Raw genomic sequence first — 27,739 nt, forward strand, 5'->3', positions numbered from 1 at the left:
CTTATTAAGAGATTGAAAAAAGGAAGCTGCCCATGGGTCTTAGAGCAAGCCCTAATCAATTCCCACCAGTGGATCCTCTTTCTTTGGCTTCTCTGGTCACACCAGTCTCTCCCATTAAGTGGGCCCTCATGGCCTGCATGTGCGCCAAAACATCCATCACCATATAGGTTAATCATGGCCAGTGTACTTCCCCTACTGCCATGCCCATGCCTCGCAGATGTCACATATCCAGTGGGACACTTGTCCCCAAGCCACAAGGCCAAATCAGGCCTTTACTCTCTCTTAGGGGTTTCAGCCTTCCCAGCTTCCATTCCTCTACTCTAGCTGGTCCCTTAGCCAAGACCCACTGTTCCAGACCTGGCTTATGGGCTCTAGACCCTTATCTGGCCCTCCAGGGCCTCTATCTCTGCCCTACCCAGGCTCTGGGCTCCCTGGTCCCATTGGCCTCTCACAGGCTTTTAGCCATCTGCCCTTCTCAGACTCCAGGCCCCCTGGCCCCAAGCTCTGCTCTCCTCTGTGCTGTTTCTACCCTTCTCAGATAATGCTGGCATCCCGGACCCCTGTCTGTGCCTTCAGCTTGACCGCTTGCAGCGTTTTAGATGAACATATACTCACCCCAGCCTTTAATGGGATCTCCAAAGCACCCCTTTCTAGTCTCACCCAAACCACCAGTGTAACTCTCTAACCCAAAGCAAGACCTCCGGTTTTAACACACCTTCCCAGCTGGGTCTAAGCACAGACTCCCAGCTCTTATGCTGTATCACTCAGTTCCCTCCTACCCTGCAAGTCAGCACCCTTCTACTTGTACTTTTCCCATAGTAGTCCCGGCATCATCTAAAAGCTCTGCTGTAGCTCTCCTGCCCTGGAGCTCTTCCTTCAGCAGCTCCCAGAGCTGGACTGATTTCTCTGACTCAAGCTCTGGGTTTATAGGACTGGAAGCCATGCCCCATTTTAGCCATGCGATTCCCTAAGCTGCTGCAGGTGATTCCTGATTTAGCTTGCCAGCTCAACCCAGGGAAACTTGGTGCTGTTGGCCTCTGCTGTAATAATCACTTGAAGTAGGTAAACACCCAGGTATTTGTTCCCTGGCCACTCATAAGTAGCAGCTTTCCCCCTCCTGGATCTCTCCCTGCTGCTCCTTCACCCTTAAAGTAACAGGAGGCTCCAGCTTTCTGTTACACCATCTCTATGTGGTCTATGACATCTGTGATATAGTGTTTACGCAAAAGGTTCCCCTCCGCATTTTGTTGGTAAAAGCTCCATCCCCCAGGCCTGTTTGAGCTGCAACAGGTCCCAGCCTCACATACAGGGACATCCTTTCGGAGGGAAGTGATACATGGTGACCACCCCAGGCCCCACTCTTTGGGGGGCCCCACAGAGCAGGACAAGAGCCAGGCAGAGCAGCAGCAGCCCCACCCCTCACCTGATTTGCCTCAAGCCCCACACCTTCCTACAGTTGTCCCTGCTCACGTATACCAGATCAGGCCTACTACCCTAGCCCCATGCATGCCAGATTGAGCCCCAGACATAACCCCAACTGTGCTGGATTGGGCCCACCAAACTGGCCCTGCTTGCTGGCCCAATCCAGCACATGGGGCCATGTCATGTGGCTGTGGGGCTTAGAAATTTGGTGGCAGGGGAGCAGGGACTGCTAATTGCCACCACTCCCCTGTTGCAAAATTTCCAGACCAATGGCAAGCCCTGAAGTCCAGAAGACACCTCTGTGGGCTAGATGTTGAGCACCACTTATCTAAAGTGAAAAAAAAAAGACTCCTGGTTTCTAAGACCATATTTAAGAGCAAACTTAGGATACAGATGGAAGTGCAGCTCCCCGCTGTAATTGAGAACACTTTGCAGGAAGTTTTCTTGAGTTGCAATGATCCCCCTGGACCAAACAGAAGTTCATTGTTGGTTCCAGGGGCAATAGAATCTAGCTGCTGGCTGTCCGCTTGCAGCTGGTTTCCCCTAGCAATGGCTCCTGCAAAGCTGCAAAGTTTTCAGAATGGGAGGGGGGAAAGGGAGTGGAGGGAGCTCATTCTAGGGGTTTCCCAGTCCCAGCTGGAGGGTAGGGTGGGTGAATTGGAGCCCCCCACCCACGCCACCCTCCAGCAGAGGCTGAAAAGAACCCAAACCGAACTCCCTCCACTCCCTTTCCCAGCTTCATTTCTGAAAACAGTTAAAGTTCTTGGTTTGATATGGCTTGTCAGCTGCTTGGTAAACCTTCTGGTAAACCACTTCCTGGGTTGAAAGGATGTTGACCACATCCCTTTGAGTTCTATATGGCCACATTTTGGTCTTTGCTTTACCCTTTTACCAGTCACTAAGTGACTGTAGATCAGTGGTGGGCAATTATTTTGGGCAGAGGGCCGCTTACTGAGTTTTGGCAAGCCATCAGGGCCACATGACAGGCAGCCCAAGGCAGATAAATATTAATTTTCTAAAATTTTTAGGGGCCCCATGGGCTGGACAGAATGGCCTGGCAGGCCACATCTGGCCCCCGGGCCACATTTTACCCACCCCTGCTCTAGATGCTTCCATAAGACTTTGAGCACAGAAGAACCTAAGGGGCTTCTCAGGTTAACCAAACTCTCCTCTGGGGATACTGTTTGCCACATGTGATAAGTGTTTTTCAGCAGGATAGGAATAAAAAAGGATGTTCAATATGGGAAATTTAAATCATCAGGGAAGGATTTCTCAGAGTTTCTTTTCTCCATCCCTACTTGTTCTCTCTCCTCTGCCATTTCTAAGTTTTTGGCCTATCTGGACTATTTGGTTTTTGGACTATGCTTACATATATTTTCTGGCTTTTGCTCTCCTTTGCCTCTTTTTCTGGTAGATAGCACCATGATTCTAGATGTTTCTTCTCCCATCCAGCTGGATCGAAGAAGACAAGGAATCAAACATATCTGATTACCACAAGCAAACCTCCTTAAAAAAAGAAAACTATGTAAATGAACTAGGAAAGCAAAACTATCAGAGTACCAGAGAAGAAGAAAACTAAATCTTCACCTGCTGTTTTTATTAAACATCTTATTAAAATTATTACATCATTCCTATGGACAATGTGGATAGAAAACACACCACTGATTATGCACTTTATCCTTACAGTCCAGTAAAAAGAATGGATCTGAACCAACATACTGCTACCACCAAGGAGATATTTCTTGACTTCCTGCATTCCAACCTTTTTCATCCAAATAAGATAGAAGATTTGATAGTATTGTAGATAAATGGGCTTTTGGATAAGGTTGTGTTTTACACGGCAGTGTTGTTGCTCAAAAGTGATACTAGCTTTTTCTACTAGCAACATGACTATTCTTATGACTTGTTCTCTTTTCTGGCTTCTGTCACCCAAACTGGCACTGGTTCACACTTGCATTTGAGGAATGTGCAGAATGCCTGGAGACCCCAGCCCTAAACAGCTCTGTTGTTGTCTGGTTCTGTATACAGAAGACATTATTTTGCTTTCAAGCCCCTCTCCTACAATTGGCATTACTCAGGGAATTCTTGACATGAAATTTCACCTCCCAGGGGCTAAAATTAGTGTTTTAGTTTGTTTCAAGGGGTATTACCCAAGATGAGGATTGAACTCCTAACCCATGCAAAGTAAATATTATTTAAGCTTCTTTTCTCTACATGGTTCCTGTAAAAGTTTCTCCTCTGGCAGAGAAATTAGGGGAGTAAAAAGAGAGGGGTCACATGAAAAACCATAGTTATGCCTGAGAGTCTCTCAGAGGTATGATGAGTACAGTTAACTTCCTTTAGACAAGTAGCAAATATTCAGTATGTTCAATACACATATTTATTCAAATACAAGGTGATTTTTTCCCAGTTGGCATGAGGGAAAGCCCCTGATCTTATAATCACATACAAGGGAACCTCATTAAAAACATTATCTATCATTAAACCCCTGCCAAAAGCAGCATGTGCTCAGTAGTGGAAACCAACCTATGAAGTTGATTAAACGCAGTCAACACTGAGAAGGATTATAAAACACATGGTCTAAATTGGGCAAGCATGCTACTACAAAGATACATTAGTGTGGCGCATCTGAATAAGGCATATGGTAGTGTCCACTGAATGCAGCCCCCCACAGCATCGACTCTTTAAAGTCATGGTACCCACTACATTGCATACATTTTTACTTCCTTTTCGCTTATACAGCTGAGCTGTGCTTTTCTTTCCCGTTTCCAATGATTCCTGTTTTTGCACCAATTTTAAATGCCTGGCAAACATTACAAAACAGGACCCCAAATAGTTCACCCAGAATCCCTGTCATCCCCTCTCTCAGCCTCCATGCCCTCCATGAGATGAAACCAGAGCAGGTTGCCCTGTGCCTCAACTGTGCGTAAGCTTTTCATAACAAGAACGCCCTGTTCCAGTCATGAGTGGGGGACTAATTGGCACATGGAACTTTTGGGGGTGTTGGGGGTGGAACTGGAGTACATACATACTGAGCAGTGCTGAGCTTGAAATCCTGTTGACTCTGGTGGAGCCTAGCCTAATGAACTCTATGGTAAATCATGAGTCTTTGGTTTTGGGCTAAGATACTGGGGGAGAGGTGGTGGGAATATGGAAGAGGATGGACTATCATGGACTGTTCAGAGGTGGGACCCCTGAAGACAGCGATGATGAAGACAAGAATGATTATGACAGCAACGGCAGTGGAATTGACAAGAGAGAAAATGATGATGATGACAGTGACTGAAAGGATTGGGATATAGACAGGAATGGGTGGGGGCTAGGGGAGAGGTTGCATCTTTGTGACAAGCAAGGGTGATGGTGATAGACATGCAGTCATGCAAGTGAAAAATGTGGATATTGCAACAGGAATGTGTACAGTATAATCGCAATGATGGGGTTTGGGCAGTCAAGCGAGCCATAGCAGCCATGGGACAGGTTAGTAGAGGTATTGTGATATATTTATATATTTAGGAATATATTTTTTTCAAAAATATTGTTTGTACTACATTTAAGTATTAAACTGCTGCTCAGAATTGTGTTTATTAAGTACCTGTACTAAAACTGGTAGTAGTTTTACAGAAAGGTGACATGCATCATTTCTGTATTAACTATATGTATGGGTACTGTATACAAATTGCTACAGCCCTGTTTTCAGTTTTGCTCTTCATTTCCATGTACTCAGGAAGAGTAGGGTCTGACAGCAAGGAAAGGGGGAAGGGGCTGCCAGGAAAAAAGCTGGAAGAAAGCAGAGGGCAAAGGGTTTACTTGACCCCCCCCCCCATTTTTTTCCATGTTTTAGCAATGGAAGGGGGACAAATTCAAAGCGTATCTCCAATAATTCGATTCTACACCTAGTAAATTATAACAAATGTATAAACTTTTCATATATAGAATATTATTACTGGAGGGTCATCTTATAATCAGGGTCATCTTCTATTCAAGTAAAGTCTATTCAAGTTTTTGGGTTTTATAGAATGACATTTCTAAATAACCGAGGTTCAGATAAACAGGACTTGAGTATACTCAAAATGACAGGTCTCTGCCTTGAAATGGTTATGCTCTGGTCAGGACAGCAGTGAACCATTCATGGCTAACCACATGGACTTTGCTACCCTTTCATTTATGCCCTTGTCTGCATCTTTTAAAGGCACAGTTTTGTAACAGAACAGTCTAAACTCTAAATTATACCCTAGAAAAGTAATAAGAGAGTGTCACTTGTGTCACACTGCTAGGTAGTCCAGGATCTTAAGTGTGTCCTGTCTATACAAAAGCCAAACTGGTGAACCGATCATTTGTGTTTTTCTTTAGTGTATGTTTGTCGTCACAGTAACTGAAAAGTTGCCAATAAATGGAAATTGCATAATTTCCTTAAACACCCAGGTTGCTACGTTAAAATAGCATCATGAACTCACCACCACTTCTCCTTTCCTGTTGTCAACCTGTATCTCATTTCATTACAGAAACATAGACTAAAACAGGTTACTTAAGGAGTGAGTACATTAGAAAACTGAAAAAGAAAAAAAAAAGACTACTTATCCTCATTACATCCTATGACTCATGTGTGTGTGGGAAAGACCTTATTTTCACAAAGCTCTCTTGGATAAACAAGGCAAGTTGGCAGCCATTCGACTGTACTGATGTTAGAAGTCTACTGCTTTCAGTCGCATTCATTTGGTTTACGTTTTCTAAAAACATACAGTATATTGAACTTAATGGAAATTCCCGAGCTAAGGGACACCTTTCAGTTTCAATGATAGTTTAAAAAAAAACCCAGCAGTTTAGTACAAGTTTCTAAAAAGTCTGTTTGCAACTGTGGTAATTGTTATAGCAATATAGTCCGCTTTTTCAATTAAAATTGTTAGTTTATGAAGCTGTGATCCCATTCTCATCCATATTGCACTGATTAGCTGAGACGATGGAATGATAAAAGAAAAAGCTTTCTGAAATCTTACGGTCTTTGTAGAAGTCAATTAGCTTCAGATAAGAAACTGATTCTGCTTCTAAAATATTACCTTTAGTCTTTCACTAGTACAAACTTGAGAACAACATAAATCACACAACATTACACATTTTGACATAATTTCCCGAAAAAGGAAAAGGAATCAAAGTAGCCCTAACTGTACTAAAGTGCTGCTGGAATATATGTCTAGCTCAGAAGGTGTACTGCAACTACACAGAGGGCTTTTTTCTTTTACTCAAAGATCCCATTGGTTTATACATGGATGCGACAGGTAACTTCATGTACTATTGAAGTTTTTAGTGTTTTTACTGTACAATAATTTTGAAAAACAAACTCATTCACTTCCTATACAGAAGTCTTTAAAATTCACATCCCCCCCTAAATTCTGGTTTGCTCATGTCAGCTAAACTGCAAGAGTGCCCATTTAAGGGAAAAAAGTACAAGCTCCAGCCTATTTCCTTGAACTGTGTATATTTTCACCCCACTCTCTCAGCAATGCATTCTGCAATGCCAGAAAGCATTTTTTCTTTTAAACACACACGCACATTTGTGATTAACTTTTAGCTGCTAATGGTGCATCTGCAGATCTGAGGTTTCCATTAGATAATCCTGTTTTCTCCTTTGCCTTTCAATTCTGCAGCAATTTTCTGTTAATTGAGAAAAGCAAATAAGTATTGTTGTTTTATTGCTCCAAATGACTGATCTCCAAACTTATTATATTAATTGAGTCCTTCATTGTTTCAATAGCTAAGGTCTGAAAACAGCATTAAAAAGTATTGTAGTATTGTAGAAATGCTGCCAAAAACAGCACTAAAAGGTATTATAGTAGTGCTTTAGGCTGTATACTCCTCAGTACCAGAACTGTTCCCTCTGTGTTTGGAAAGTGCCTAGCCAACTTTGATGGCTACTGCAACCCCTATAATTCTGCAAGTCATCTTTGGATCTAGCGCTTGTGGTTTTACATTTTCTGGAAAAGATTTGAAGAGGTGCTCCAACCAAAGCAGTGACCACTTAAAAGATAAAATGTCCTAAATGGAAAAAAGCCTTCATTCCCAATTAGTAAGGCTTTATGCATGCATTTATTTGACTGTTTTGTTTTGCAAACCTGGTAACAAATATAACGCAAGTCAAAGTACAAAGTATTTGGGGGTGGGAGAGAAGCGTGAAAAATGCTTGATCTAATAATTTATGCTTTCCATGGGGAACTGGATTCCCTCTTAGAGTCTTCTGTTACTGTTACAGGACTCATTTCTGCTTCCAGTAAAATGAATAGAAAAGTCATCTTGCGTATGCTGAAGTAGCAACATGTCTTTATATATTTCATACAAAAACTCTACCACCATTCACACACAGCTGCTGTAAACATCAAATGTTATTAATAATGGTTTATTTTTTAGCATCTCTAGCCCTGTAAGCAGACCAGCTGCTGACTGAAATACTAATCCTTTACCAAATAACTGGTTTCCAATCCAGTTGTCTCACAAACATACCCAGCACACCTTGCACTCCACACTGGATTCTGAAAAATCAGTGTATTCTATTGTCAGTTTTATGCAATGAGAAGGCTCGGAAGTGTGTCAAAAATACATATAGAAGAGGGAAAATATTTTCAATAGAAGACAGTGAGAAATAGATCAAAGGAAATATCCCCATGGAAAATATCCTTGTTAACGCATCAAGAATAGCTTTTTGGAACTGAAAACTACCTGAATTTATGCTTAATATAAAAGGAAGGTTAAAAATGTTCTAAGAATATTTCTAAGAACAAAGTGAAATTGTATCATCATAAAGCCAATTATCTGTTTCTAGTTTTTCATTTTTATCCTAGTTTTAGAGATTCAAAATATTGCTGATGAAATAGAAAATTTTTATTTTTCATTTAAGTAAAATCACTCCCTTGTGGTGGTGTTTCATAGTGTGTCTGTACTTTGCTGCTGTGAATGCTGTTTTAGACATGTAGAAAGACAAACCTCTTGCCCCAAAGAGAGTCTACAAGTTTTAATTAACATGAGAAAGAAAGGGGGAAAACAGGAAATTAGAGGAAAGGTAAAACTTCTCTTGGGAAAAGATTATTTGAAAAAAAAATACAAATCTATTTTTGTTTAATGTTCTGGTAGGTGAATGGATGTTGTGTATTAATTATCCAGCAAGCAGGCCTACTTTCATTGGCTTCACAGACACAGGACTGCCTTCTGATTTAGCATAGGATTTTATGTGCTTAATTTAAGCCTTTGCATATCTCAATTGAGTTAAATAATACCAACAAGTTTACAGTTAAGTCTGTATTTACATTAGTAGCCTTTTGCCAGTACAGGAATACCGGTATAGTGTTGAAACAGCTATGCTGACAAAGTTGCACTTGGTTTAGTACAATAAACTCTCCATCCTCACTTCTCCCTAAGCAAAACAAGCTATATTAGTAAAAGAATAGTTTTTCAGTATAACTGTGTTTATGCTATCAGCTCCTATCAGCACTGCTATACTGGTCAGGGATCTCATCTCTGATAGACATAGCTAGCGTGGTAGAAGTCTTACCTATGGTTTAATCCTTGCAGAATGAGAGCCTTGGCATCTACATTGATGTGTTCTATAGAAGACTCAGAATTTGCTAGATTAGATTACTATTTTAATATAATCTCTGGAGTAAAAGAAGGACCAGATGATACCAAAAATGAGATTAACGACTCACACAGGATATAAAGAGGAAGAGAGAAAATGACAACTAATGTAGCCAGGCAAAGAACTATGTTGAGCTTTGAAGATGAATTCAAGGTCTTTGAACTTGGTGTGAAAAGAAACAGAGATCCTACAGTGTGGCTGAAGGAGAGAAGCGATGTCAGAATAGTCAGCCAAAACAAAGATTTCCAACTTTAGATTTATTGAAGAAGGGATGTTAGAAAAAAGAAAGTTTGTATAGATAAGATGAGAAAACTGAGCCATGAACTAGGGTTTTAGCAATGACAGGGAAGGAAAGAGGTCCAACATGGTTTTCGGCACCAAATACAACATCACTTATATCCCAGAGGTCATGAACTATAGTAGCTCAAATAAGGACCCTGTAATATAAATATTTTAAAAAAAGATAACTGAGAAAACAAATGGTCATGCTTATATCCAGGTCTCCTTAGAGAATATGTATAAGGAAAATACTGCTACACGCTAAATTATTTTTTGATTTAATATAAAATTGAACTTGGTTTCATTCTGATTGTTAATAGCTTTGAATATTCTTCAGAAATGAAACCATCTGTTGAATGACCATGTTACATAGCTCATAGATTTGATTGGAAAATCCCAGAGCTTTTTTGTGGACACCTGTTGAGAAGGATAATTTTAGCTTGCCTGTCCATTATAAAGTGGAAAGGGAAGGAAGATAGATGTAGAAAGTCACAACTTAGATGGAGGCTGTCATCAAGCCATTTGAAAGTCACTTCATATGTGGTCAAATGAAAAAACTAAACTACATTTTTATTTTTTAAATGAAGTTGCTAAAAGCAGATTTTGGAGAAAAAGTAGAATGCAATGTATCAATACTATGTTACATGACAAAAAAAAAAATAAAAAGAAGCAAAAACCCTAGTGTGACTTACTTCCCTCTTTCCCTCCACCCCCCTCCCCAGGTTTTATTGTTATTCATGAATTTGCTATTTCTTCGCAACCACTTTCAACACATTTTCTCTTAACATATTCAGGGAAGAAAAGGGTAAAGTAAATTCTGCTCTCACATCAGGGGGACCAGATAAATATTACACAATGAACTGCTGCACTCTGTGTTTCCCACCCTATACTTTTCTCCAAAAAACAACTGACTTGCTCAAGACATGTATATGTTAAGAAAAGCAGTTGAGTTCCTACTCAAGATCTCAAAAGATATGATGGTAATGGTGTAATAATTATAATATTAACTTATGACATCATTAATCACCAGCCTATGCAAAACAGTTTCTGTTAAGTGCAGTTCTAAGTAAGTAGTATGCCCTCTTTTAGAAAATATATTTCTAAAAATGCAATTTTTTAAAATGCCTTTTCCAAATTATTCCCGTTTCCAGTCTTTCGTCTTTTTCACTTGTCTGTGGACAGTTATATCTCCTGGCATGGCCAAGTCAGAGCTCTTTCAGAGTATTGCTACTTTTTCCAATTTGTAAACATGTCACAGTTAAATTATGGCACTGATGTAACTTATCTAGTATGTAGGGATGAATCCAGTATGCTTTTACTTAAAATCAAGAAATATTAGTCTTCCTGCAACTCTCACTCAGTGTAGACACTGAGCATCACACAAGGTGACTCAATTAGTTCATTACTATTCTTAAGCAAAATTTTTTCACTGTAGACACTGAATTCTTACTGCCGCCCTCCCAATCTTTGCCTTCGTCTATTTATTGATATCATAAAGAGAAGAGTATTTGTAATCACCATACAATTTATTATTATTTATGGATATGTACATTTTTATATAAAATAAAGATGTCATAGGAGGGTGGGAGTCAGTAATAATTATTTCTCCATTTGACCAAAAAGCTTTTGCCAGTTTTAGCATAAACTAAACTAAGCATGCTAAACAAATTCTGCTTAAATTGCATGGCAGCTAATGAAGCTGAAAGAGATTCTTTTCAAAGAGATAAACATTTTCTATTGTGTGGATTGTTGGGGGAGAATATTTAAAAATTGTCTTTTGATTTATTTTCCCTTTTTAAAAGAGACAGTTTATTATATTTAAGTGATGTCAGAATATCAATAACATAATGACATCCCTTAGGAAGCTGATGTTCTACAGCAAATCCATTAAAAAAGTGCTTTCATCGAAACTATACAGTCAAAAGAACTGAAGGCTGTTGTAGAAGGAGCAGAACAAAATGTACCAGGTGTACCAAAGTGCTTAAAGTTATGCTACAAACAGAAAGGAAGAAAGCAATTAGGTCACAAAGTACACAAATAATGCAGTCACTGTATAGCTATTTCCTCTGATTTACCAGACAAACTGTTATCAGTTTTTTTATAGCTGTTTGAATGCTGGCTACAAATCCAGAGCTGTTTGAATGTTACCCATTTTGTTATTAAATCTTGGTGTCTCTTCTTTCAGACTGTGGCAATGCTAATGAGGTTTTGTGACTCTTCTAGTCTTTTTCCCATTGGATTACTAACTACTATTAGTAATCTTATTGTACATGCCGCAAAATGGTTTGAGCAATATTTTTTCCTCTGCTAAAAAGCTAACAGAAAATACTTCAGCCTTTTTCTTTTATTCTAGCTTTTCTTTACTGAAGTTCTCAAATAATGCAGAAGATAAATCACAAAAGGAAAAAAGAAGTACCAACAACATTGACCAGCAAAGAAAATCACTTCTTGTGAAAAGAACACATTTGGAGTAGATCATTCAGTCTTACCTGACAGCAGTAAGTACCTTGGATTATATCCTTTACAGTGACAGTTTACTCCTAGAAGATCAAAGTAGCTTGCCCCACAATACTACACAGTTCCCGGGCAGTTTTCACATTCAGCCCAAAAGAACCACAGAGATAAGCTTTTTCCACTTTTCAAGGTCTACCAGCAGCTGAAGTAATGCAGGAAATAGGGTAGAGAGCAGAAGAGGAACGTAGTTTCTTCCCAGAGAAATCCCAGTCAGGAGAAATAAGAGGTATGCTCTCTCTGTGTTTCACTCAGACTTTGTTTAAAAGTTTTTTCAACTGTTGCTAGGTGGTGTTAGGCTTTGGCAGTTTAGTTCTCAGATTGTATTTCCCCTCTTCTGGTCTCTTCACACACTGTTACAGCAATGACTGTTGAGCTCAGTTCACTTGTGCTATATTTAACCAGTGTTCTCAGCAAGTCAAGCCTGTCAACAGCTGAGAAGTTTGAAGCAGGCTTTACTGAGTTCCTCAGCTGCTGAGTTATCAGTGGATGTAGAACTGCATAGCATGGCTACTACATTCACTGAAAGAGAGTGGAGAAACTGTCAAGTCCTTTTAAGGGCTTCCAGTGACTTTACTGGAATAATTACTATTAAAACACTTAGTACACATTGTGTATTTGGGCACTCATGTTCGTACCAGATGTGTTCAATTATTGATACAGTAAGAATTTGCATAAAACATATATAGGAAGTTTATCATTTGAAAGGCATACACTCGAGGGAACAAAATCACACATTTGAGCGACTTTTCAAAAGATGTTTATTTTGAGTTAAAATCAAAATAAGCTTTCTTGTTTGCACCATTCACATGTGTCAAGCTGGCACAGAGATATAATGAAATGCTTCAGCTGGAAATGTTTCTAAGTTTATTGTGAATAAGACAATGCCAGACCTTTACTCCCAGACAAAGAGCTTCACCTTATTGCTGCCATATTCAACACAATTTCTCACCAGGGATAAAAGTGAAGGCCAAATTCCAGGTCCTGCAATATACCACAAGCAAGAAAGGCCATTAGATACACCTTGACTAGGGACAGAAGTAACACAAACTGGCATAAGTGATCAGAAACCAATTCAAATCTGTAACACAGCAGAAGTTCAGTGCACATAAACTACTTTCAAAATGGCTGAAACTGGTTTAAGATAAACCTGGATGGATGTAGCATCAGACTTAACTGATTTAGGTTAAAGCAGTTTATAGAACTTCTGTCCCAGATTCCCTCCAGATTCAAGTTAACTCACAGTCTCCCAGCACCCCAGGATGCTTTGCACCTTCGTCATAGGCCCCTTTCGCAGGGTAGGTGGGCTAGCTTTGGCCCAAACTGTCTGCTTTAGCTGAGCAGGGAGGCATGCTCTAGCACCCCCAGCTTCTGGCTTGGGCCACTGCAGGCATGTGACTGTATTTCAAGAATCAAATGTGAATGTCTATTCACTTGCTTATCAGTTCAATCTATGCAGTTTAGACTAACCTGAGAAGACTGAATCAATTCAGCCTCAGGCTTTTTGTCTGTCTGTACTTACCCCTCATGTTAGTGATCTGTACACGCTGTTGTATTTGCATTTGCCTCTGGATCTAATTTGCTATCCTACTACCAAATCTCCAAAGCCCTTAACAAATTGAAGCCTAGCAGCCTTAGACTGCTTCCCAGTCTGAAACCACTGAGACAAGCTTACTCTTCAATAACATTGCAGTTGATGGAGACTAGAGCAAAGTTCTCCAGGGCTAGAGTCAGAATATTCTCTACAAATGGCCCTTGCAGTAAAATTCTTCAGCACAGGAGTTTTTATGGAGCATAGCTTGTTTTCAGAACACAATTCAAAATCCAGGTCTTTCCAGTGACTTTCCCCATTAACAGTCCGGCATATTTTTAAGTAATGAGATGATGAGGAGGATAAAATTATTGCTGTATCTTTATTTATGGTAGCACCTACCATTTGGGTCATGTATTAATGTAATCCACAAAAATTCTGGCAATTAGTGCAGGTATGAGAAATTAGTGGATACTACTTTGGAGGTTTGACCCTCGACTTTCATGTTTGTACACTACCAGTAGTAATAGTATATCTATTAAACTACAAAAGAAGAAAGTTTGAGCAAACAAAGCATATGCTTAGACTCTCAAAATCCAGAGGAAGAAAATATATCCTTAAGTCACAGCCAAGTTCATAGGAGATCAGTCATTGATGTGAAAACTAGATAAGCTCCTTGCAATTAGAATTATAGAAATCATAGAAAATTAAGGGTGGGAAGCAGGGCTGTCCCTCGGGAGGGGATGAATCGGGGTGACCGTAGCGACTCTGTGCTGCTGCTGGCTTCATGTCCAGGTGCTTGGCACCAGCCTCCCCCTCACCACCAAATCCTCTGCTGGCTTCCTTGCATCCAAGGGCGGGGCCCCACACAGGCTGATTTGTCCCAGGCCCTGCATCCTGCTCGGGTCATCTCTGGTGGGAAGAGATCTCAGGAGGTCATTGAGTCCAACCTCCTGCTCAAAGCAGGACCATCCCCAACTAAAGTTTTGTCTAGCTGGGTCTTGAAAAGACTTACAACCTGTGCTGCCTAATTAAACCCATGGGGCTGATGTAACAATCTGATGAAGTAGGTTGAACAACTGCAACCCTAGCATACAGACTATAAGATACTGATACTTGTAGTACTGTGGTAAATTGATTAAAGGAGTCTGAAGGAGATGAGGTGCCAGTGACAAGATCATAGTTTGGGATCAGGGTATGAAACAAAAGCTAAAAACCTCTTTTGGCAGTGTAGGTATTTGTTTGCATCTGTAGAGTTGCCAGACACATAACTTCGTACCATGTGGAAACTATTTTGTGTTCAAATATTTCCTCTGTTTGTTTTATGGGGAAAATTGTTTATAAATGGATGAGAAGGGGAAACTGGAGATCACAGATGATAATGAAGAGGACTTTTTAGCCTCGTCTCATCTATTAGTGCAGAACTGTCCAACTAGCTGTCTGGGGGCTGCATGCAGCCCATGAGAGGTTAACCTGTAGCCCCTAGGCTCCCAGTCCAAGAACCAGCCTCCTCATTATTCTCCTGCTGCTGCCACCAGAGTCTCTGGGCTCCCACACCATCCTCCAGCTTCTGCTTTCTGACCCTGCCCTTTACCATTTGGGCAGACTAGTGTAGCCTGCAAGGCTGAGGGAGCCCATGGAAGCCTTAGGGAGTCCTGCATAGTATGGCAGAGGTTGCCTGCTTCAGGGCACGGTGCAGCTAGATAGAGGGGGAGCTGTGGTGTGGTAGATGGCTGTCTGCAGAAAAGTGTATGGCCCATGCTGTGTGGTTGAGGGGCCTGTGGTCCCAGCCACTTAGAAGTTGGACAGCCCTGTATTAGTGCAACTTCATCTAGAAGGAATAGTATTTACAAACTAGGAATTACAAGCAGTCCTTGGACTTACGACACAATTGGTTCCTGAAAACCACGTCGCAACTCAGAACCAATTCTCCCATAGGAAACAATGTTATAAATGGGGGATTGGTTCCTGAACCAGGTACCAATACCCTATTTTCACCAAAAATAACCAAGAATTTTGTACTCAATCAACTATAAATGAGTAATATAGCTACATTAATGTATTTATATTGTAAATAGCAATCATATTGATTTAGAAGGACTTCTTTAAGGTGACTTCGCTGGACTTTTTGAAGGGCTCCTGGTTGGACTTTTTGAAGGGTTCTTGGCTGGAGTCTTCTCAGAAGTCTTGGCTGCAGGTTTTTCTGGATTCTTGTCTGCTTTCTTAAAAAAAGTGTTCAAGGAAGTTTGGACAGATGTTCTCCAGAGAGATGGGCAATACAGCAAACTTGTTCACTGGCATGGCATGGCATCGGATCAAGCATTGTAAAGTCAAAATTGATATCAGAAAGTTGAAACGGTGTCAATTTATAAAGTTGTAAATGCGAAACATTGTAACTCGAAATGTTGTAAGTTGAGGACTGCCTGTACAATACTTTCCAGAAACTTTTTCCTCTGAAAATAGTGTAGAGTATAAAACAAGAGAAGCGCTGGTGTGATGCTCACAGTGGCAGTTGATGGTCTAACAATTATTATAAAGACAGCAGTAAAGCCCAAAGCAATGCTGCGTCACCTACACTTGATACATTTTTCCTTCCACCCACTGACCAGTGCTGTTTGGTCAAATATAATTCCCTGGGGAATCTGTCTTTTTCTTCCTATCTATCTGCATCTATGAAGGTCATTATGTGTCAGATTCTGCTACCCATTCTGAGGCTGGGTAACACTTTATCCTGTAAGTATCTTATTTCAGTGGGACTATATGTAGAAAACAGTACTACTCAATGTGAAGCAAGGGTGACAGAATGTGGCCCTAGATTACTGAAAAGAGAAAAACTATCAGCAGCAGCAGCCACCACCTTTGAATGTAATGTTATTAGCAAACATACAAGAATGATTTAAATATATTCTGCAACAGTCAAATGATGATATGATTTCTGCTGGTGTCCTGGAATGGCAGTAACAGTACCCTTGACATATTTAGATATGGGAGATTTCATAGGTCTTTTTCAATAACCTAAATTCTTTCAGTGAAAATAGTGTCTAATGGGATTCTAGGTAGTTCCAGCTTTAGAGGCAGAAAACATTAATGGCTTCACTCTTTTCTCTGTATCCTAGTACAAGCTGAAGACAAAATGGTGTCCCTACTTCAAAATGCACATTGAAAAACTGAAAAGGGTTCAGAAAAGAGCTGCAAGAATGATTTGTGGTCTGGAAAACCTGCCTAGTAGTGAGAGATGAAAGCCGCTCAATTTACTTTAGCCCAAAAGAAAGTTAAGAATTAGGTTCCAGTCTACAAACACTACTATGAGGAATAGATTTCTAATAGCAAAGTGTTCTTTGGTGAAGAAAAAGGCATAAGAGAACCACAAGCTGAATGAGAGATGATGCAGGATAAATTAGAACTAAAAGACAGGTGCACATTTTAATGATGAGGGCAATTAACCATTGGAAAATCTTACTTACAGAAACAGAAGATTCTCATCCCTGAAATTCTTTAAATCAAGACTGAATGTCTTTCTAAAAAATGTGCTGTAGCTCCATGCTTCCAGACTGGTGAAGAAAACAATGAAGAGGGTTGCATGACATTGACAATGTTATGACAATTAAAGCACAGAAAATCTGATATATGCAATTAGTCTCCAAGAACAAGGATTCCACTCTCAAAACACACATATGTAGACAGAAGTGGATCCAGGACTTAAGAGAGGAGGGAGTGGGAGCAGCAACCAGTACAGTAGGGGTGGCTGCAGCCCCTGCTGCCAGCCTCATCTCCCTTATACCACACTGAGGCAAGTAGACCATGGCATGGGAAGAACAGTGGAGGGCTTTTTTAAATCTCAGAGCTAAGAAGCATGTTCCCCTCCCCTTCCTATCCTCTCCTGTGTCCTGCCTCCCACTGCCAGTGTCCCCACAGTTCTGGGGAAGCTCATGTCCAACTCCAGCCAGGCTGCAAAGGTGCTGGTCTCAGCCTAGGGCACAGACAGCAGTGGCAGGCGAATTCCCCCTTCCCATGCCTGTTCCCCTCAGGTGTCTGGGCAGCCTGGGAGCAGGTGTGGAGAGGGGGAATCTGCCTGTCCTGTACAGTCCATTTGGAGCAGGACACAAGCTCCCCTTGCACCAGGGGGCAGCAGGGACACCAGCAGCAGCGGGTGGGGGAAGGGAAAAGGTTAGCCATTGGTCAGAGATGATCTAAGCCTATGTTCTACTATGGATACTTCCCATGCTTCTGGGTATTACTAGTTGCCCCTGTCCCTCCCACCTCCCCAGCTTTCTGCTACATGTGTCAGCATGTTTTTAAGTCTTCCTCAGAGGCATTGGGTATTGGCTTCAGCCAAGGCTGAGGACTTTGACTGGGGTGTGCCAATGCTCCTGCTGGAACCAAAGCCACAGGTTTCTAGCTAGGTGGTTTTACCCCTTTACTCAGGGTCAGACCAAATTGCCATATTTGGGGTCAGGAAGAAATTTTACCCCATGGTCAAATTGGTGCAGACTATGGGGAATTTTGTCTTCCTCTGAAGTAGGGGGTTAGCCCTCTACCCAGGACCTCTTGAGCATATATTGACAACATTGGCTGTCATGGTTCCCTTGCTTTACTGGTGGCAGGTTAGGGTGTTAGGTTTGTGTTGTATCAAGGTTGACGATAGTCTTAGTACAGTTTAGACTATGATTTGTATAGGATGGTTTGGATAGGGATGGTCCTGCCTCAGGCAGGAGGTTGGACTACATGAACTCCAAAGATCTCTTCCAGCCCTACTTCTCTGATTCTATGAAGGGAGGGGAGACAGGATGTGCCTCTGAGCACAAATGGGAAGGGGTGTGGGGAAGTGGGAAGTCTTACCTTCTTTGGGACTTAAAGTTTCTGACTGCTGTTCTTGCCACATGGTCAGAAAGTGTGTGGGGCAGGGGGAAGGGGTGGGAGTGTAGCTGTATCACTGCACTCTGGATCTACGCCTGTGCACAGAAACTGTGGTGTCTTACGTGGAAATTACTGCAAGAGTGCATGTCTTGTTTTATGCAGGTCAAACTAAATGTCTCTTCTAGCTTTAAAATCTATGCAAGTTTCTTCTTGGAGGCAGGCTGTAGAATAGGGGATGTCATCTTACTATGACATTCCCCAATATGATATCTAATCGTATCTTATTTTTTTAAGTACTAGCATCATGCAAGCAAGGCATGTAGTCTTTTTTCTTTGTTACTGTTTAAATGTTTGGCTACTTTGCATCAGAATTAACCAAAGTGATATATTAAAAACAGGTCCATTCATATTTGTCTGTGCATGTGTATAACTTCAGGGGGCTTTGTCAATGAGACTATGTTGAATGAGCTTTTGTGGCACTTATGTTTTGTAGGAAGGCAAGGCTTGGTTAACATTTTGTTGTTTCTGTGTTGATTTTAGTCTGAATAAGAAATTATACATTGGGGGCCTTCTACTCGTTATTCCTATGAGCGCTATTGCTCACAGTCATAAAAGTTAGGTTGTTATTATAGGTGATGCTACCACTTTTGGCTTCTTCTTTGCTTCTTTATGTTCTGTTTCTTGCTGTCTTACAGTAAATAATGATTTAAAGGCATGTTTGAGTTAATTTCATCTTGGCTCCTGTCCATCAGTTCTATTTTTTGAGAGTGCAGATAGCTTTTTTCACTTTTCGTGGTACTACTGCCACCTCGTAAAAGCTGAAGTTGGTTTTTAGATATTGGATCCATCATATACCTAGCCCACCTGAACACTTAATGTCCCACTATCAAAAATGAAACATATTTTTGCTTCATTTCAGAGAATTAATTTAGTTCCCTAATGCATAATCCTGCCAAGTTCATAAAAACATATAAAATTGCACAATGTAAATATTTTTCTATTTTATGTGAATTATTTTTTCTAGGAAACAAAAATAAAATTAAAACATTACATTTCATCAACTCTACTGAGTAACATTATTCCTTGCATTTCAGCATCTACCTCTTTGTATTCTAACATATGTAAACGTATCCTGTTAATCCTAGTTTACCAGTCACATATATGTCAATTAAAATCTGGGAATCAGTGAAGTAACACAACAAATCACAAATTTCCAGTGTTCCTATGTAAGAAATTCAAAATGATGTCAGTAATACCTAGTGCAGTTTTGTCTTTGCTGTTTTTTGCATATCTTATCAAGGAAAATCCATGAAGTCCACAAGGGACCAGGTCATTGTCTCTATATCTTATTCAAAAGACAGAACTTCCAATAGCACAGTGTGACCTATCTATAGGTTGGGGTATTTGTTAAGTAATAATTCAGATAGAAGAATGATACATATTAGGGCTGTCAAATGATTAAACATTTAATCATGATTAGTTGCACAATTAAAAAAAATAGTTGCAATTAATTGTGATTTTAATTGCACAGCTAAAAACTCAAAATGATTTTGACTCAAAATCTCAAAATTATGCAGTGCCGAAGTTCTGTAACAGACTCTCCCCAGAAGTGGTAGTCATCTACTCTGGCGATCTTCAAAAAGCATCTTGACACCCACCTTGCTGGGGTCATCTGACCCCAGCAGTCTTTCCTGCCCAAGTGCAAGGGGGCTGTACTCAATGATCCTGTAATGTCCCTTCCAGCTCCTAACATCTATGAATTTAAGATGACCATATAATGGCCAAAAACCTGTTCAACAGCTCTCCCAACTCTACAGATGGTTCAATCAAATTCTTGCCTCTTAGACATTTCTTGGATTATCACAGATACAACAACACTCATAGTCTGATAGCATTACTGCATAATAGATTTTGCTGGATGAAGCCAAAATTCACTGTAGCACAACCTGTATGTCTACACAGTACAATGCAGTGTCCCCTACAGATATGCTAGCTAGCTCTGAAAGAGCTAGTTTTGGCATCAGAAATGTTCTGTTGGTGCTTGTTAGTTTTGCTGAGAAGAAAAGTATACTATTGCAGACACAGCACTGCGCTAAAATGGTTATATGGCTTCCAGTACTCAAAAGGTAGCTCTGAACAAACTAACTTAGAAACTTGGGGCACCTATACACATGTCCAACATGTGTTCTAACATGTGCTAATTGGCAGGGATCCGGGTTTTCCATTTCCCATGGAAAAATGGAAAAAAACCACAGACTTTTCCTTTTACCTGAGAAAAATGTGGATTTAACATTTTAACAGAGAAGCACATGGATTTTCTACTTTTGCAAAGAGCTCTCTGCAGGCTGGCAGAGTTCCAGACTGCAAGGGGCTGGGGAGTAGGCAGAGGGCAATCAGGCAGGGGGCACCATGTGCATGTATATGCACATGGCCACCAGGCAGCCTGGAGAGCAGCTCCTGCAGATAAGTTTGGAGTGGGGGGGACTGAGGCCCCTATAAAGAAGGAGGGAGGGAGGGAGGAAAGAGGAAAAGGAGTTGGGCAGGGCTGGGACTGTTGCTCAACTGGGCTGTGCATGGAGCCTAGGGCTGGAATGCGTGGCAGCAGGGCCTTGGCTGGGCACAGGATGGTGCTGTGGGCGGTTCATCAAGGGGGCAGGCAGGGGCTGGCTCCTCACTGCTACGTGTGCTCCTGGGAGGGGGCAGGGGTGGCACATGCCCCCAGACCACTGCGCAAGGTGGGGTGGGGCAGGCAGGCTGCCTCTGCGGGCTCAGGGCTCCCCATCCTGCTGCCATCCCCTCTGGCCCTCCGCATCCCAGCAGGTGGGGCCCAGCACAGCAGGGCAGAGTGGGGTCAGGCAGGGAAGCTCCTTGCCACTGCAAGCCCCATAGTTCCCTGGCAAGGTGTCCCCTGCCCATCCAGCAGCAGTGAGGAGCACAAACTACAAACTGCTGGCCCTGCCACTGCCAGGCAGGCAGGGGACACCTCATGAGGGTGGTGCAGAGCTTGCAGTGGCAAAGAGCTTCCCCACCCAGCCCTGCACTGCCTTGGCACAACAGGTCCCACCCACTGGGCTGTGAAGGGCCTGCAGAGAGGGCAACAGGGGCCAAACCTGCAGTGGGCAGCCTGCATCTGCCCCCCTCACAGGCTCTGCTCTGGTCATGCCACCCACTGGGATGTGGGAGCTGGGCTTTGCGCTGTGCTCCCCACTCAGGTCATAGCAGCTGCCACCTCTCACGGGCAGCAGCTGTGGCTCAGGTGCTGCTGCAGGAAGCTGCTGGCCCTGTAGCCCTGGCAGGTGCTGGAGGCCCCCTCTGGCAGGGCTGGAGGGAGCAGGGAGCTGTGGTTGGGGGGGCAAGGGTTACCAGCAGGGCCCAGGGGGCTATGGTTTGGGAGTGAGGGGCCTGGACCTGTATTCTAGTGAGCAAAGGGGACAGGGGGAGCTCTGATTTTCCATGATAAAAAACCCAAAATCAAATGCAAAAATTTATAGGTATTTAGAATTTATTTTATTATAGTGATTGAGGCACTGGTAGGCTTCCAAATTGCTTTAACATTGTAAATATATGAAAATCAGGATCCCTGCTAATTAGCACACACAGGAGCAGACTTGATTAATGGAGTCTGCCGGAGTGTGCTGAACATGTCCAGCAGCCTCAGCATAACATGTATTCAGTGTCCCCATGCTTCAGATAGCAGCAGAAGCGCTTTAACTATAGCTCTTTGAGCAAGCTTTAGTTAAAGCACTTTTGCCACCATTTTGAAGAAAAGGAATGCTGAATATACAGGGCACTGTGGGCACTTTCATTAGAGCAGCTCCCAAGATCCACTCTAATTAAAGCTCCCCCCACCCTGGAGCACATGTAAAAATGCCCTTGGATGTATCCAAACAGCATTGCATTGTGCCACATGCAATTGAAGAATGATTCACCTATGGAAGAGAAATGTTGAATCTTCTATGAATTACTGTAACAGGGAACTCTAGCCCTGCTACTAATAAAAGAAAGAAAGACCAAGGTAAAGGAAGAAGCCCCTTTGAGAGCTAGACTTTTGTGGCCTGGAAGAGTGGAGCACTGGGCTCTATAAACTCCACTCCTCAGCAGAGCATGCCATAGTAGTTCAAGGAAGGAAGGGAGAAGGAGCTCTCCCTGGACAGATTTTGCTACACAGGGGCAAACAGTGTATAAGGCCAGAAGGGTTAAAAATGTGGCCAGAAAGCAAGGGAAAGCCATCCCTGTAAAATGGGTTTTCTTCATTTGGGATTTGTTTGTATCTTGTTTTTTTATTATTTTGGGCAAGGCATGTTCTGCAAGTAGAAGCCTTACCATGAGACTTGGGACAGCTTGTTAGGAGTAGCGAGGCCACTGAAAACATAAGGGAAGGAATGCAATCCAATCCCCAATGCATTTTGTGGACTGTTGAAAACTCATTAAGACCTGCAAACCCTGTTGAAACTAATTACTGGAGAGGCAGATGGTGGGATTATTCTAAGTAGGCTTAGAGGGGAGGAGAGAAGAATGGTATTGGTCAGCAGGTGCCCTGGCCTGCAGTATACTACACTGACCTCACTACAGCTAATTGAAGGCTACCAGCCCAGAATTACAATAGCAACTTGAGTAGAGGTTTTAAAGGTTTGATGGACTAGATTATGACAGATAACTTGAAGTGAGCTAGGGGAGCTGATGAGCCTGACTGGATGACTAAATATTTTGAGAAACTAAACAGCAGTTATTTAGATTACCAGTAGTTTGTAACTCAGTAATCTCAGCTGAGCTAGACTTGAGCCCTCTCCCCTCAGTGCTCATCACCGGGCTGAGGGCAACTGGCTGAACTAAGGGCTGAATCCTAATATAAGAACAAAGGCATGAGAGGCAAAACCAGGGAGGTCACCAGAGCAGCTAGAGTGGGACTCAGACTGAGACTGACTACCAAGGGGCATCAGACCATTCTGTACAACACCAAACCTGTTAAAACAGTTACCGGTTAACTTTATGATAAATACCAGCCTGAAAAAAAAACTAGCAATTGCGGCAAAAATTGTCCTCGCTCTTCTCGGCTCCCCTGGAAATTTCATGACATGATGCCCTAAGAAGAGTCACTCCAGGTTCAAAAAACAGTCCAATTCCCTTATCTTACATACAACTGCCTCCATGCCAGACAATGGACTTCATGCCTACACCTCTGCATAAACCGCTTATGCTTTTGAAAGAATAGTCTATGTGTATTGACTGAGAGGAGGGGAAATTGTGTATGTAAAGAAGGAAAAAGTAATACAGGCTCATATTCAGGTCTTTGTAAGCACTGGGCCATAATTTGGCCTCTGTAAATTGAAGAATACTTGAAGAATCCAAGGAAATTCAGTATGTTTAAAAAAGAAAAAAAATCTAGATTAGCCCCTGAGCCTGTACATCTATTCTACAGATATTGGGACCCCTGTTTTCCTGATCCTAATCCTACAATATCAGCAGCAGCAGCATCTTTTTACATATTTTAGGTGGTGCATGGAGAGGAATCCACATATGCCTGTTCATAGATTTCATAGACATTAGGGCTGGAAGGGACCTCGGAAGATCATTGAGTCCAGCCCCCTGTCCAAAGGGCAGGAAGTCAGCTGGGGTCATAGGATCCCAGCAAGATAAGCATCCAGTTTGCTCTTGAAGGTGTTCAATGTAGGCGCTTGAACCACCTCCGGTGGCAGGCTGTTCCAGACCTTGGGGGCTCGAACAGTAAAGAAATTCTTCCTCATGTCCCGCCTGAAATGGTCTTGTCATAGTTTATGACTGATTGACCTAGTTGTCATCCCTTGGGGCGCTCTGGTGAACAAACGTTCCCCCAGATACTGGTGTCACCCCTAATAAACTTATAGGTGGCCATCAGATTCCTTCCACTTGCAAGCACATGTATGACTTGTCAGTGCCATTTAAAAAAGTGAAAAGGACCTTCAAAACAAGTTCCTCTTAAAACAATGTTTTATAAAACACAGTACTGAAAATGCATAATTTTCAGGAAAGTATTTGGGAGGAGGGGAGAAGTTAAATAGTAAAAAACATTAAAAAAACCAAACAAACCAGGAAATATAAAGAATACTAATTGCTTCAGAACCTGTTATGTCCTTATCTTTCCATACTAAAATAGTCTTTCTGTATTTTTTTGGCACTAAAACCATAAAACTACTGCTATTTTACAAACAGCAGGGGAGTTGTATCTATTAAAATCTGTTGGAAAGTATTTTCTATAAAACATTTATTCCAGCTGCTGTCAACTAATTAGTGATTAGAACAACAGAAAAAGTTAAAATGATAATTGGGAATGAATTTTAGTACATACATCTTCCTTTGTCTACCATACAAAATAATATATCATCCAGGGAAGGATTTAATCCCAGTGAGTAGAAGGTGGGGTGGCAGGGGGAGACAACAAACCAGTCTAATTTTTTTTGCATCAGCTGTCTTACTAGCAGATATAGTGGAATGACCTTCAGGGAAGGGTAGCTGCAAAATAAGCAGGTTTACTCTGATGAATAAACAATCATGGACCAACCAGCAGCAGTACCACCAGGATATGGTGGGAACAGCAGCTGGCAGTGCTGTTCTTCCTGAAACGCTATGTATATCCTCTGACGGTGCTATGATATGGTGAGGACAGGTTGCCACTATAATAAGCCTGTCCAGACCCAGCCATGGGTCTAAAAGTCCTCAAGATTTATGCCAATCCAAGCCTGCCACTGTACGATGATCTCTTAAATCCACCTGCTGCAGTCTACCATCACGACACCCACTATGGTCCAAACTGCCACACAAGGACTGCAGGGCAAAGACCCTCTAGTGTGAAAAATGGAGGTCAACAACACCACCAAACAATTTACTTATCACAGATCCTACAGTCTGCTCACCTGGCTTCAACCTGCCATGCCATCAGTGGGCCTTGCCGAATAGGTTCCAGACAGGGCAAGGTCTGTAGGCAGCCAACCTTCACCGTTGGGGTCTATGTGACAACCCAGACTGTAGCTGTGGCAAAACGCACACCATGTCACATATTGTCGATGACTGCCCACTAAGTTCAGCAGGGGACTACAGGACACGGCAAATACACACGACTCGGCAAATACACACACATTGACTGACTGACTGACCAGGAGATCCAAGAATTGATCGACCGTAAGTGCAAGGCCTTTTGTGTCCCATAGAACATCATCAACTCCAAGCAAAAGAAACTGAATCACCAACAATCCAATGCAGAGGTCCAAAGGAGAACCTGTGATAAGAAAAACAGGTGATAAGAAGACAAGGCAAAAGAGATCCAACGTCTGGCTGACATCCACAATATGAGTGGTTTTTTAGTGCCACTGAAGCCATCTACAATCCAAGCACTCAGAGACCAACCTTTGAGACCTAATAGATAAGATAGAGGAGACCTGATCCTAAGGATAGAGGAGACCTGATCAAATCAACACCCATTGGAAGAAGTATTTTTTAAGACTTTCTCAACTGAGACACTGTTGTTGGAAAAAATGCTCTCAACTCCATCCCACAACACTCAGTCAGGGCCTATCTTAGAATCCCTCCAACCCTTGACAAGGTAAAGAAAGCCATCAAGCAGATGAAGAATGACGAGACATTTGGAGCAGATGGAATCCCTGTTGAAATCTTCAAGGAGAAGAGGAGCTTGCATCACAGCTCCATGACTTCACCTTAAAGATCTGGAATGATGAGGAAATCCCAGTTGACCTTAAGAACACCATGATCATGACAGTCTTCAAGAAAGAAGATGGGTCCGACTCTGGAAATTAGAGGGATCACCTTGATGTCCACCACAGGAAAGATCATTGCAAAAACCCTCCTGAACTATCTCCGTCCACTTTCTGAAGAACTCCTACTGAAATCTCAGTATGGGTTTAGGGCAGGGATGGGCAAAATATAGACCACGGGCTGGATCCAGCCCATGGTGGGTCCTTCAGTCCCACCTGGCCAAGATGCCATCCAGCCTGTGGCACATTTCTCTGCCCCCAGGTGCATAGCTGGGCTGGGGCAGTTCTGCAGCTGGACTGCATTTCTACGTAGCCCAGATGATGGTGGCTCCTTCCACCTGCCGCTGCCACTGGCCCAGCCCCATGGTAATGGCAGGGATCCGCACACACAGCCTTGACCCTGGCTTGCTCTGATCTGGACTCGCCCCGGGGCTGAAGCGGACCAGCTGGAACCCATGCACACAGCCCTAACCCCAGCCTGCCCTGTGCCTGCTCCAGACTGCCCACCCATGCTGAGCAGCAGTGGCAGTGGCCAGGCAGCAACTGGTGCTAGGTGCGGGGAAAAGCAGCCACCTCCCCCCTGTCACTGCTGGGCCCTTCTTACTTGAAGCATGTGCCTGGGCTGCCTTGCAGCCTCCTCTCCACAACTGTCACTGCCACTTCTGGGCCGCCCAGTGGGGCAGCAGTGATGGCAGTGGAAAGGAGCTTCAGGGCAACCTGGGCATGGGCTCCAGGTGTCTGCAGCAAGAAGGGCCTGGCAGCATCAAGGAAGAGACAGCTGCTTTTCCCCCATGCCCAGCAGCAGCTTCTGCCTGGCTGCTGCCACTGTTCAGCATGAGCAGGTGGTCTGGAGCAGGCCCAGGGCAGGCTGGGGTTGAGGCTGCATGCACAGGTTCTGACTGGTCTGGAACTTGTCCACTCTCACTGGTTGAGTCTGGACCACGGGGAAGGCTGTGCTCTCAGCTGCTGCTAGGTGCTGGTGGTGGTGACAGGGAGGAGCTGCAGGGCGCTCAGACTCCAGGCTGTTGCAGGGGTGGGGGGTGGTTCCAACTGGCCTGCAACAGCTCCCCAGAACTGCCTATGTGGCCCGCAGACCCAAATAATTGCCCGCCCCTGATTTAGGGCATCAAGAGACACAACTGACATCATCTTCACAGATCATCAGCTGCTGGAAAAATTCCAGGAACAATGTAAACCTCTCTACATGGCCCTCTTTGACCTCACAAAAGTCTTTTCCTCTGTCAACTGAGAAGCACTGTGGAGGATCTTTCTACAGTATGGATGCCCACTGAAATTCATCACCATTCTTTGCCTGCTCCACAGTGGTATGCAAGCAGTATTTCTCCATAGCGGATCTATCACAGATCCCTTTGAGGTTAAGACAGGAACTAAGCAAGGCTGCGTCATCGCTCCAACATTCTTTTTAATACTCTGTCGCAGGGCACCTCGGTGCTCCTGCTCCTAGAGAGGAGAAACTGCCAGGGAGAGAGAGACAGAGCCCTGGCATGTCATAATGAGCCCAGCTGAGGGTTGCCAGGGTAACAAGCGCAGCTGCGGGTTGCCGGAGCAACTAAGGGGAGCCAGCTGCCTGTAGGGGGCAGGGCCTGGCCCTTATAAAGCCCAGGGCTGAGGCCAGGCTGGCAGTTCCCTGCCAGCAGCCGGAGAGGCAGGAGCTCCCTCGGCTGAGAGATGGGTAGAAGCCCGATGGCCAGTACAGCTCATGAGAGCTCCGAAGGTTGGAGTAATGGTGCTAAGTTATAGCCAGGAGGCTTA

The 27,739-nt window shown here is 42.9% G+C and overlaps 1 protein-coding gene and 1 long non-coding RNA gene across 5 annotated transcripts in view; both read right to left on the minus strand.

Moving 5' to 3' along the window:
• FILIP1 (filamin A interacting protein 1) overlaps nt 1-12,294 on the minus strand; it is a 224,845-nt gene extending 212,551 nt beyond the window's left edge. The window contains exon 1 of one of the 2 annotated variants that reach the window (XM_059731266.1): nt 11,812-12,293. The gene's annotated coding sequence lies outside the window, so the exon portion shown is untranslated. Of the gene's footprint in view, nt 1-11,811 lie in introns of both variants that reach the window. The other variant, XM_006262253.4, reaches the window with a different exon arrangement.
• A 283-nt stretch (nt 12,295-12,577) lies between these two features.
• LOC132251475 (uncharacterized) overlaps nt 12,578-27,739 on the minus strand; it is an 82,644-nt gene continuing 67,482 nt past the window's right edge. For 2 of the 3 annotated variants that reach the window (XR_009463600.1, XR_009463601.1), the window contains one exon: nt 12,578-12,817. This is a non-coding gene — a long non-coding RNA (uncharacterized LOC132251475). Of the gene's footprint in view, nt 12,818-16,828; nt 16,916-27,739 lie in introns of all 3 variants that reach the window. The other variant, XR_009463599.1, reaches the window with a different exon arrangement.

The sequence above is a fragment of the Alligator mississippiensis genome, chromosome 1, assembly GCF_030867095.1.
Source record: "Alligator mississippiensis isolate rAllMis1 chromosome 1, rAllMis1, whole genome shotgun sequence".
NCBI lineage: Eukaryota > Metazoa > Chordata > Crocodylia > Alligatoridae > Alligator > Alligator mississippiensis.